Below are 12040 nucleotides of genomic sequence, written 5' to 3'. Positions count from 1 at the left end.
GTATATTAAGGCTGAGTGCCTTTGGTTCACTGTTTGTCTGATGAAGGCTCGGTAATACTGAGCCAACAGCGCTTACGAATAAATAATGTTTTACCTGCTTCCTGCTCTCATCGTTTCTAGTTAAACCAGTTCGTGTTCAATAGTTTCTTTGTGCTTGGAGTTTTTAGTATGTTTTAAGATTTAGGTACATGGTTCCAGTATTGGTTGAGTCACTGGACCTAAAGAGATATTGGAGGTCCAGGACAACTGAGCCTATAAGAGCATAGTATGTGAGAGAGAGTTCGCTCCTCAAAAGTCACTAAGACACATAATAAAGGGATAGAGCTTCCAGCCTCTCTTGATAGTTCAGTTACTTAAGGCCTGTGATCTTTTTGATTAGGAACCTATGGGATCTTTCTAATTGTTTGATGCATTTAGTGAGAAACAGGGGGCATTGTACTTAGGTTTATAGGTTCATAGGTAATTACTAGGTTAGCTGCCCTTGTGGGCCATTTTAACCTTAGTCAGTTTTACTTTCTGGGCTTGAATTAACCCATCCCATTTGATGTTAGACTGGCCTTACTCATCCCATAGTCAGTAATTATACAGTAGACTTCCTCTTATCAGGCCTCTTTTTATCCAGCCTCCTTTTTAACTGGCCTTCAAATTTCTGCCATAGCTGCAGCAACAGATAACAGAGAAGAACAACACTTCTGCCAATATCATTACAAGCCATGTCTTAAAAGTTAAACTTTGACCTCCAAAACTCTCCCTCTCTTGTTTGTGTTCACTTCCAAAGAATAAATATTTACATATAACATATATACATAATTTTTTAATCTGATTTACAATCTATAAATGCTATTTTGTATGCTTTTTTCCTGATTAACCAGCCATTTGTTTATCCAGCCAAAGATCCAGTGAGGCTGGATAAGAGGGAGTCTACTGAATATGGAATCCTACAATGGATAGTTTGAGGGAGTCCATGCAACAGATAAAATCCTGGACTGAGCATTTCTGATGCCACTTGACTTGCAGATGTGCAGTAAATCCATCTGTATTAGCTCAGAGAATTCCTTGTATGCTAGGCACAGATTACCTCTTAGCAGTTTATAGGATACTGGTTATAATGACAGGACACTGAGTCGGTCCATGTAGGATGTATTGTTTAGGCCTTGTATCCTTTCAGTAAGGTATCTTTGTGTGCATTAGAGTGAATTTGTCTATAACTGGTAATAGTTGGTCTGATCAATGCTGACTATAACAGAGTGATTCCCTCATTAGACCTTGACAATTTTCCTTTGACAATTAGCTGTGATAAATAAAAGGCTCTCCTGACAATCATTATCACGCAATGGTCAAAAGAAAGGGATTTAAAAACTTAAGTTCTTAAGCCCCTGACTAAATTTTAATTTCTTAGTGGTGCCTGTGATGCCCCACCACTAGACCAGCAATCAAGGAGCCTCAATGCTAACCACTAACACCAGTGAGAGGCATCCACATTGGGAAGGATAACAAATACACACACAGTAAAGTACAATTTCCCTTAAGAACACACAAAGATCACAGTCAGTCTGGGGCTGGTTTCTCCCTTTCTTTCCAGATCCCCAATAACACTCCCCACTGGCACAGCTATAGGGTCCAGATCTCAACCTAGTGGTCAAGCTAAAACCTCCAGCACCCTCTCAGTTCAACCAGTGCTTTGTGTTCCTGCCCAAGTAGCTGACACACACCTACTTTGACATAAGAGTTATATACAAACACACAGACACTCCTGGGGAGGGTTGGCACAGGTTCTGCCCCTTCTGCTCAGACTATACGGTAGTACCACTTGCCACCAACCACTATCAGCTACTAATACGGCCCTTATCAAAGGGTGTCCAATTATTCCTGTGCAATATTATTATCCAACTGGTAAGTGTGATGAACAGCAATACTTATTTGGAGAGGTTTGGACAACATCACTATATACATGCAATGTACTCTAGAGCTTAAATGATCTCTACATAAAACAGCCACAGTTGAAAGGTTTAAAAATATTTAATAATAAATAATAAGAACACAAGACAGTACTTCTTACTACACAGTGCTAGTCAAGAGTTTAGAGATCACAGAGAAATGCTTAAAATAATACAGTAGAAAAGTTCTGACATCAATTCAGAAAACAGCAAGACTGGATTTACTATTTCCTATCTATGTCTAAGAGCAAACACAGTTCTAAAATAGACTTACATATAGAGCAAGGCAGTGCTGGTGATGTTGTCATTTCTGAAAACAAATGCAAAATGCTTTGATTATCTCTCTCTCTCTCTCTGTCCTTAAATTGATAAATGCTAGAAGTCTAAACCTCAAAATGCACTCACTCGAGGCACTTCTTAAAATGGAGAACATCGACATCTGTGCAGTGACAGAGACCTGGTTCAAAGCTCCAGAGAGCACCCCTGCATTACCAGGCTATAATTCATACCACACCTTTCGGCCACCTAACCCAGAACAAAGTACTAAAGGTGGAGGCGTGTCCATATTCATTAAGGATATCCACACCTCCAGGCTAGTTGAACAGCATAATGCATCCGAGATTATCCAAGTGCAACTAACTCTGAGCAAGACCATAATCCAAATTGTAGCTTGCTACAGACCCCCCACCATGCCCCTGGATTCCCACTCCTCATTTCTTGATACACTGGAAAGTATTAGGGTACAACCTAACACCCTAATAATGGGCGATTTCAACTACCCCACCAATAACTGGGAAAACTACTCATGTACCAACTCTTTTGCTCAACATTTTCTGGAATTCATAAATTCCAATGCCTTGGATCAACTTATTCACACCCCCACCAGGGGCAGTAATATCCTAGACCTGGTCATTACCAACATGGGAAACCGGTGTTCCACACCAGAGGTCAATTCCTCGTTGGTCAGATCCGACCACAAGCGAATCACCCTAGACATCCACATCCCACCCCCAATTAGGGAAACCACCGTAAAAAACTTCTCCAAAGCCAACTTCATACTTCTTAAGACAGAAGTGGCAAACTTCATGACACCTATGCAGATGGACAATAGAGTTACGACTGGTGAGTCCTACACACATGCACTTTATAAGCATTTAGACGAGTGCATGGATCATGCTATGCCTAATAGAACTGAGATGCTATCCTCCAAAAAAAGGAAGCTGATATGGTGGTCCTCTGCCATAAACAAACTCTACAACAGAAGAAAGAAACTGTTGCAAAAAAAAGTAAAATCCCATGACTGGAGGAATGCCCTGGTCAACCTCAGTAAGAAGCTGAGATCCCTCATAAAATCCTCCAAAGCTAGTTATGAAAACAAAATTGCCACTGACTCTAAAGACAACCACAAAGCATTCTATAGCTATGTCAAGAATCTCAATGGCAACACTCAGATCTTCTCTGAGTTACAGCACAATGGCACTAAATATACAGAACCAACTGATATTGCCAACATCCTGGCAGATAGGTTCAGTGCTAACTTTACCCCCCTCACACCCACTAGAGGGCCCATATCTATACCGGAAGAATGCAAAGTTCCTGTAACCACAGCTACACAGGTAAAAAACACGCTCTCCAAAGCAATGAACACAGCATCCATGGGACCTGACAATATCCCAGGCTGCGTTCTACATGAACTACAGAATGAACTGGCACCCTACCTAAGTACCATATTCAGTCATATCCTCACCTCAGGCTTTGTGCCCACTGAATGGCGCACCATGACGGTTATCCCACTCCACAAAGGGGGAGCCATGATAGACCCCGGGAACTACCGCCCCATTAGCCTGATGAGCCTTGTCTGCAAGGCCATGGAACGTATCATCATGGAACTCATAAATAAAGACATTGGTAATCTCCAAACTCTGGAACCTACCCAGTTCGGATTTGTAAAAGGCAGATCATGTCTCCTAAACCTGATTGACTTCTTTGAAGCAGTCACCAAAGCCATAGATGCAGGGGGGTAAGGTGGTTCACACAGCTTATCTAGATCTCGCCAAGGCTTTCAACACCATCCCCCACTCTGGAATTATAGATAAGCTCACTAAACTAGGTATAAATCCCTATGTCACAAGATGGGTTGCCAACTGGCTCATGGACAGAACCCACACTGTGAAAGTAGCAGACTCCAAATCCGACTTCAGACCAGTGACAAGTGGAGTGCCACAGGGTTCAGTCCTGGGTCCTCTCCTGTTTGGTATCTACTTCTCTGAAGTACAGGCTAACACAGAAGGTCTTTGGCGAACAAAGTTTGCAGATGACTGCAAACTAGGAGCCATAATCAAAACTCCTAACGGTGTGGACATACTACAAAAGGGCCTCACTGAGACAGATGCCTGGTGTCAAATCCATGGCCTGAAGCTCAATGCCAAAAAGTGTATTGTCATCCCCTTTGGTAAAAACTCTGTACCCATGAACTACCACATAGCTGGTATTCTACTTAATGCCAAAAATGTGATAAGAGACCTTGGGACACAGGTGGACAGTAGTCTCTCCTTTGATAATCACATCGCCACAGTGGTCAGGAAATCCTTCTACGTGGCTCACCTCATCACAAAAGGTTTCTCATTCAGACATAAAGAGGTCATTGTTCCCCTCTACTCATCACTCATTAGACCCATTATAGAGTACAATGCTCTTTTTGGTATGTACCTCCCAAGACATCTACAACAACTGGAAAAGCCACAGAAATACCTCACAAAGAGGATTACTGGCCTCAAACAGATGCCCTACACAGACCGTCTCAAAAAACTCCAGCTTTACTCCATCGCATATCACCTACTCAGAGGCGATCTCTGCCTAACATACAAAGCTATGTCAAACTCAGAGCTGTTGGACTTGCTCCACTTAAAGAAATCCCAATCCCTCCAAGCTACATGCTCTAGGGACCTAAACCTTATCACCACAATAAACAGAACATGCTGGAGGGATAGATTCCTGTCCCAGAGTCTTCCCATACTCTGGAACAGGCTACCTATCTATGTCAAACAGAGCTCCTCATTAGCACTCTTCAAGCAAAATCTTGATGATTGGATGGGAGATAGGAAATTCACCCTGGGGATCACTTCTGTGGCTCTGCTTGACAGGGGCACAGGAAAATAATTTTCTTGGGTGGCAAAAGCCAGGGTACATTTTCGGCTAGGTTTATATAGGCCCTAGGGCCAATAGCCTAGTACCCTCCTATGAACCTATGAACCTATAACACAGTACCACTGACTCATTTCAGATTACATCATTATTCTCTGTTTCCCAGGCTAAAAGAAACTCAGAGTGTAACAGCCCTTTTGATCTTGCAGCTGGTCAGGAAGCCAGAGCAATAAAAGACATTATACATGTAAATTCTAGTCATTAACTCTGATCTCAAAACAATAGGAAGAATTCCTTCATTCAGACATCTCAGCTTCGAGTCTTGAGATCAAACAATTATACAATTCTTGACTTATCAGTTTCCTCCAGTAGAGTGCAATGTGGTTACATTTTTGAAGTTTAACATTTACCATAATTTTCTCACATTTAAGAGAACAAGCATGCGGCTTACATTAATATTCACAAATGACAGAATTATCTACAAAATCCTATCTAGCTAGGCTGGCAGCCTTCACACTCACCACTGGCAACAGTGGCAACACTAGAAAGATGACAAGGTATGCACACAGTATTTCCAGATGCAGTTTTCTGCATCAAGGTTAATTTCTCTTAAGAGCACACAGAGACCACAGTCAGTCCTGGGCTGGTTCCTCCCTCTTTCTCCAGATACCCAGTAAGACTCCCCACTGGCAGAGTTGAGATCTCAGCTGAGTAGCCAAGCCAAGACCTCCAGCACCCTCTCTGTCCAACCAGTGCTTCTTGTCCCTGCCCAAGTAGTTGACACACACACACTCTTTGAGGTTTGATTTATACACACACTCCTGGGAAAGGCTTTCATAGATTTACTAGCTATGCCCCCTTTTTTCCAGACTATAAAGTAGTTATCAGCAAACAACCAGAACAAATTTCATTGAGTCCCAGCTCTACTTTCCTAAAAGTTTATTAAACTCAGTCCAATTTCTCTTATTCTTTCTCTAGTGCCTCGGCCACAGCCTTTACAGAGTAAAACATAAAGTAGTTATCACTGCCACCAGCCAACTCCTTATCAGCTACTTTAAATCCCTTAACAAAGGGTGTCCAGTCTTACTGTGTAATGTTACTATTATTACAAATGGTAGTTTGACCAAGAGCAAGGCTATCAGGAGTGGCATACACAGTGTCACCAAATAAATATGCAAGTGCTCTCAGAACTTAAATATCTCTACACAGATCAGCTACAATGAAAGGTTTAAATATATTTAATAATAAATAATAAAATAACAAGGCAATACTAAATATATATTCACAGTGACATCAAAGTTCAAAACCACTGAAAATATTTAAAACAACATTGCAGGACAGTCTCAAATAAATAAAGAAAAATATCTAAACTAAGCTTTGCTATATTCCTGACTATATCTAAAACAATTATACTGTTCCCTAGAAATGTACTTCATCAGAGCAAGTCAGATGTGGAGACTGGATCTTCTTTAGTTGTTGTCAGGTCAAAGACAGAATACAGAATGCTGTGTCTCACACTCAGAGATTTCTTAAATTAATATCTCAAATATTGCTGCTGGGATACCTTGCAGAATGACATCATTTGTTGTCATCTGACTTCTAGACTCCAGACCCAAAACAAGCATTGATGGTATCTGGTAGCATTTAGCATCTACCTGTAAAAATACAAAGGCATAGGATATTCTTCAGATCTTGGCAAATGCTGGAAGTAATAAAACAATTAAACACTTCCAAGATAATGCAGAATGCCTCTCAGCACAGATATTGTGTCTCCCTGGTACCATAAAGTAATTTAATTTCAGCTATTTTTCTGAAGTTTTGCTGGATTGAAGTTAACCTCCTGTATTCCAGTTTCCACTATTAAAATATATACATTTAAACAGTTACAATAGTGCATGCACATTTCTGTTCTTTTCCAGTAGGGTACACTGAGGATACATTTCAAGCTCTTTGTAAAATCCTTTCCAACACACACTTCTGTACCAGCAGTTTGATATACACATGACATACATGTCTAACACATTTGTAACACAAGCATCTTATATGAATCATGTTGATTTTCACAAATGACATATAATTCTTTACAAAATTCCAGATAGCTGGGCTGGCATTATCTCCCTTTGTCACAGTACCTTATCTATACAGTATGATAAGGGTAGGGGGATACCTACCAAAAGTAAAGATACTACACATTTTAGCATTTAATTTGATATCATGGTTAGTACACAAAACGTTTACTAGGAAGAGCTCCTTTTGGAAGTTGTGGGTATCAGATGATGACTTAACAACAACCTCCAGTTTACAATCATCAGCAAACTTTGTAAATTAGAGGTCTAGGCTCTGTGTTTGTAGGGCTGAAAAGTAAAGGCCAAAAAAGAGAGGTTATGTATTTCAGTAACTTCACTATCCCTCTTACCACATATGGGTCAATTTATAGAGCATTTAGATTCTATATGATACCAGCTTGGGAATGGTGTAGAAGGTCTTGGCCAAGTCAAGATACACTATGTGACCCACACAGCCAATGTCTATACCATCTATAGCCTTTTCAAAGAAATTTACCATCTTCAGTTGACTGCGTCTTTCTTTACAAAGCCAAACTGTTGGGGATCATGAGGTTACTTATAATACATTGCATGGTTTTGCAGTTGAGGTTTGTAAACTGACAGGTCTGTAATTACCTGGGATGGTTATAAGCAAAAGCATAGCTAGGGTGGGGTGAAGCGAGTGACTGTCCTGGTGCAAGGTGTTATAGAGTACACTTGTCAGTTGCTGATGTGACAGTATTGCAGTATTGTCATTCAGAAATGAATGCCTATACTGTGTATGCAGTCAGGGCTGAAATGCTTTATGGATGGTATTGCAACTGTAGCAAGCTAGTTGTTACATGTGTAGCAATCAGTGTGCTACAGTTGTAAGCCAGAAGACCTTTTCTTCTTCCTCAACATACAGTTGAGGGGTGCTAGATCATGGAACTGCACTGAACAATAGATGAGTTAGTTATGGCTCTGTTTATAAGACCATCCTTATGGAGGGGGCATTCAGACTGCAGTGCACCGCTCATCAGGGATGAACCCAGTAGCTAAACGCAAAAGATATATTTAACACTGTTAATTGATAAACCAGGTTTACTGTCATATCCCATGGGGAAATATTTTTGGTATTGGTTAGCACTTTCAGTAAATAAAGTTTAAAGATAATTGGAGGAGTAAAGTAGTAAGGTGTTCCTGGACTCAGAACAGAAGTCTTAGTGGTGAAGTTGACACTGTTTGTATGATTGTTGGCAATGTTTATCGGGACAGAATAGGAATTGCCATTTTGAATAAGTTCAGAGAAATGAAGGGAATTATTGCTTAGTTTTCTAACAAAGCTAAATGCAGATTTATAATTATCTTTACCTTCAGAGGTCAGCCTAAGGTCATGGGATCTTTAGTGGATCTGATACCATTTTTCAGTTTTTAGTAATATCTTTCATATTTTCATTGAAAAGAGAGGTTTTGGATCTGCTATGTGATTCAATGGGTTTATTTATAGTAGTGAGTAACCATGGTGACATATTTTTAAATTTCCCATGACACCTGGTTTTAGCAGGGGCTGCTAGCTCTATGCATTTTTCTAAATTGGTGCAGAATTCCTTAGTGAACCTTGCTGCTCTTTGAAGGTCATGGGTGGTGCAGTCATAAAGGGATGTTGATATTTCATTATAGTCTTTACATTCAGTGGAGTTTGTTGTATAGGCCTTTGGGAGTTTAAAGGAAAGTCTCACAAATCTATGGTCAGACTTCACTAGAGAATGAGGCACCAGAGCAGTAATTCAAGAGGAGGCTGCATTTGTAAGAACTACATCAAGAATGATGAGTTCTCTAGTAAATTTGTTTATCATCTACTCTCAGACATTTTCGTTTATTAAATCTAGGAATTTTGGGGCATATCCTACATTGGAGGTGTAGATGTTCCAGTTTCTTGAAGGGTAGTTCAAGTCACCCAAAATGAGTTTTTTTGTTCTAATAGAGAAATCATTTAATTCACGAGAAAATCTTATGTGGGGGCAAATAAAGGTGCTCTGTAGATAACTGTTGATAAATAATAATCTATAGAATGATCTGCAGTTCATTGAGTTCGGTTTGTAGGGCACTAGGAATCTGTCATATATTAATATGTTTCTTGATAAATATGGAGGCTACACTACAGTTTCCATCAGGTCTGAAGACTTGAAAAACACAAAACCCAAGTACAGAGAAAGTACTCTATTTACATTAAAAACAAGACATGCATGATTTCCAAATACAAGACTGTCTGAAGATCAAGCAATTTGTTGTTAAGACTTCTGTCATTGAGGAGACCCACCTTCATGGGACCTGATACTGGGATTGATATGTTAGTTATGTTGGAATGTTTATTAACAGGACTCTGCCTGGGAAAAGGCACTAGAGGTAGTCTCTCTGCATGTCCCACAGGCCTTTACTTCTCAGGTTGTTCACTTCCACATGTATCACTACCATGCAGTAGTCATATTTGTCAGGAGTTGGAGTCCTTAGGGCCCTTTTAATGTCAGAAATTTGACACTTGAAAGACAACTTGCTGTAACTCTCTCTTTGTTCAGCCTTATGAGTGATGAGTCAATGTTCCTGACAACACAGTCACATATCACTAAAACATTTTTGTTGCCGCTGTGGTTCAGTGTGTTGGAGGATTTGCGTGTTTTTGCTCAAGGCAACGTTTTATGGTAGGTATGCATGAGGTAGATGAGTGTCCTTATTTTACTGAGATTATTCTTATTTCTAGATAGTTTTACGAGTGATTTTTACAGCCTTGACAGAAGACATCTTGGTATAATCAGTAGAGGATTTTGGTGTAGGTGTATGAAGCTCACAAGGCAAGTTTTTATATGAGAGGGAAATCTCTAGATTAATTAGATATATACACCTCTCCCAGAAGTAATTATTAGTGTTGAGAAATTGCGTATTAGCGGTGAGCATAATGCAGTTAGTACACTGCCTTTTGACTAGAGTTTTGCTTTTAAACAAAATTATATTAATGGTTAACTTTACCATGAAAGAATACACTCCATACATTCTAGAAAGTACTTCCATTATTTCTTCTATTTTTTGGAGTATCTGGCAGCTGCTGCCCACAGCAGTGCCTACAGCATAGAACTATGTTGGCTCTGCACCACTACCTATGTGCTGTGCTATCCCAGAGTGTGACATTATGTTGGTCATCACAAGGAGGCAGTGTCAATGGAGCAAAGCAGACAGAATTGTGAGAGTGGCATTTACCTACAAGACGAACCATGGTCCCCATCCACCAGGCGGGATCCACACTATCACTCCACACTATCATTAAAAAAGCTGATATACTCAAGAGCTGCTTATTGATAGACAATTTTATATCATCTATAGCTATAGCTGTATTTGGTAGTGAACTTATGTTGCACAAGACCAGATCATACACATACACATTCAGTAACTACTGTGTTTCGCAGCACTGTTTATCTTTTCACCAAGTGTTTATTTCCAGTAAATTCTGAATCAGTGCTAGTACTTTTACTGATTTTTTTTATTTCTACTAAAATTCTGAATCACTGTATAGTCTGTTTTGCATTTGGCAGTTCTACACATTTAGCCACATGCATTCACATAACAAGGCTTTGCACTTCCAGTCTATTAGTGTTCAGTTCAACAAGTAGCAAAAAAGTGAAACTTTTTTCTTTTATATATTTTTTTTCATGAGCAAATTGTATTTCAGATTAAAGTTTTGAAGCTAGAAGTCATTTATTATACTGCACTTGTACATGCTCTGCATGCATCCTATATTGGTATCAAAAGGTGACAGGGAACTGGACAACAATGTCATTCTGCAGTTGTTGCATAGATTTTTTCCTCTTAATAGTGGCTAATTTTGCTGGGTAGGCTGCTGTTGGAGTCAGCTTGGCATGTTTTATACAGTGCTGTTTTGAAGTAAACAAATGATGGCTGCAACATGTATCTGCAGAACTTAAACTTAATCAGTGTTAAAAATTCATTCACTTTTTTATTTCTTTATTTAAACTATTAAACGGGTTGATCCTAAGCATTATTCATATTAAAATAATAATATAAATAAATGCTAATGATTTTTTGAGAGAAAATGGAAGCAGACAGTGTGCACTAAAGTGTCTTGTAATTAACAGTCAAGCAGTCCAGGAACCTATTTAGGAGCTTAGCACATTTTCCCAATGCTCCCAGAGCACTCTTTGATTACATGACTTGCTCAGTCACACAGTAGTCAAACTGAGGTTGCGAGAACCGAACCCTGGACTACATGAAGTTGCATGTAACAGCTGGCAATGTGAAATGGGAACTGAAAATGTGTTGCACCAGTGCAACAGAATAAATAATGACCTTTAACTCATAATGACCACAGAGGTTACAGTCTCCACTGTTTGTCTCTGAGGTACAACAAAAATTTCTGAAGCCTGGCTTTTCTATTTTTCTGCTCCAACAGGAAAATATGTTGCATCACTTTATTGTACTGTAATTTCCATGTTTTCTCATTTTGCTTCCTAACAAAGCATTTACATGAAAATAACATACTGACAACTTAAACAATAATAATATAGTTACCTCTGTGGCATTTCTACCACCTGATGCCTGAAAATAAAAAAAAAACAGAATTAGTAAGTCACATGTAGTGAAGTCTAAAGTATACTGTATAGCATGAGTGCTTTGGACATTATGTAAAATATGCCATTTATTACCACAGTCTGCATATATCTGTGTACCATTGATCAAAAACTACAAATTAATAACCAAAAACAGTATAAACATTCTGCAAGAAATGTTTATTAAGACACAGATCAAACACTTTTGTCTACACAACAAATATACTTTATCAGAACACTGTGTGACTCAAAACCATCCGAATATATAAATAAAACTATTACAACTAATGTCATGAAAAATAACAATTATAATGTC

At 39.2% G+C, this 12040-nt stretch overlaps 1 long non-coding RNA gene across 2 annotated transcripts in view; it reads right to left on the bottom strand.

Annotated features, from left to right (window-relative positions):
- The window catches only part of LOC122811840, a 161027-nt gene that overhangs the window by 110646 nt on the left and 38341 nt on the right, over positions 1-12040 (bottom strand). For both annotated transcript variants that reach the window (XR_006366303.1, XR_006366302.1), the window contains one exon: positions 11687-11713. This is a non-coding gene — a long non-coding RNA (uncharacterized LOC122811840). The remainder of the gene's footprint in view (positions 1-11686; positions 11714-12040) is intronic.

The sequence above is a fragment of the Protopterus annectens genome, chromosome 1.part1 (assembly GCF_019279795.1).
Source record: "Protopterus annectens isolate FY-2018-M chromosome 1.part1, PAN1.0, whole genome shotgun sequence".
Taxonomy (NCBI): Eukaryota; Metazoa; Chordata; order Ceratodontiformes; family Protopteridae; genus Protopterus; species Protopterus annectens.
Note: the sequence above shows the minus strand (reverse complement) of the source record. Positions and strands in the feature narration are given on the sequence as shown.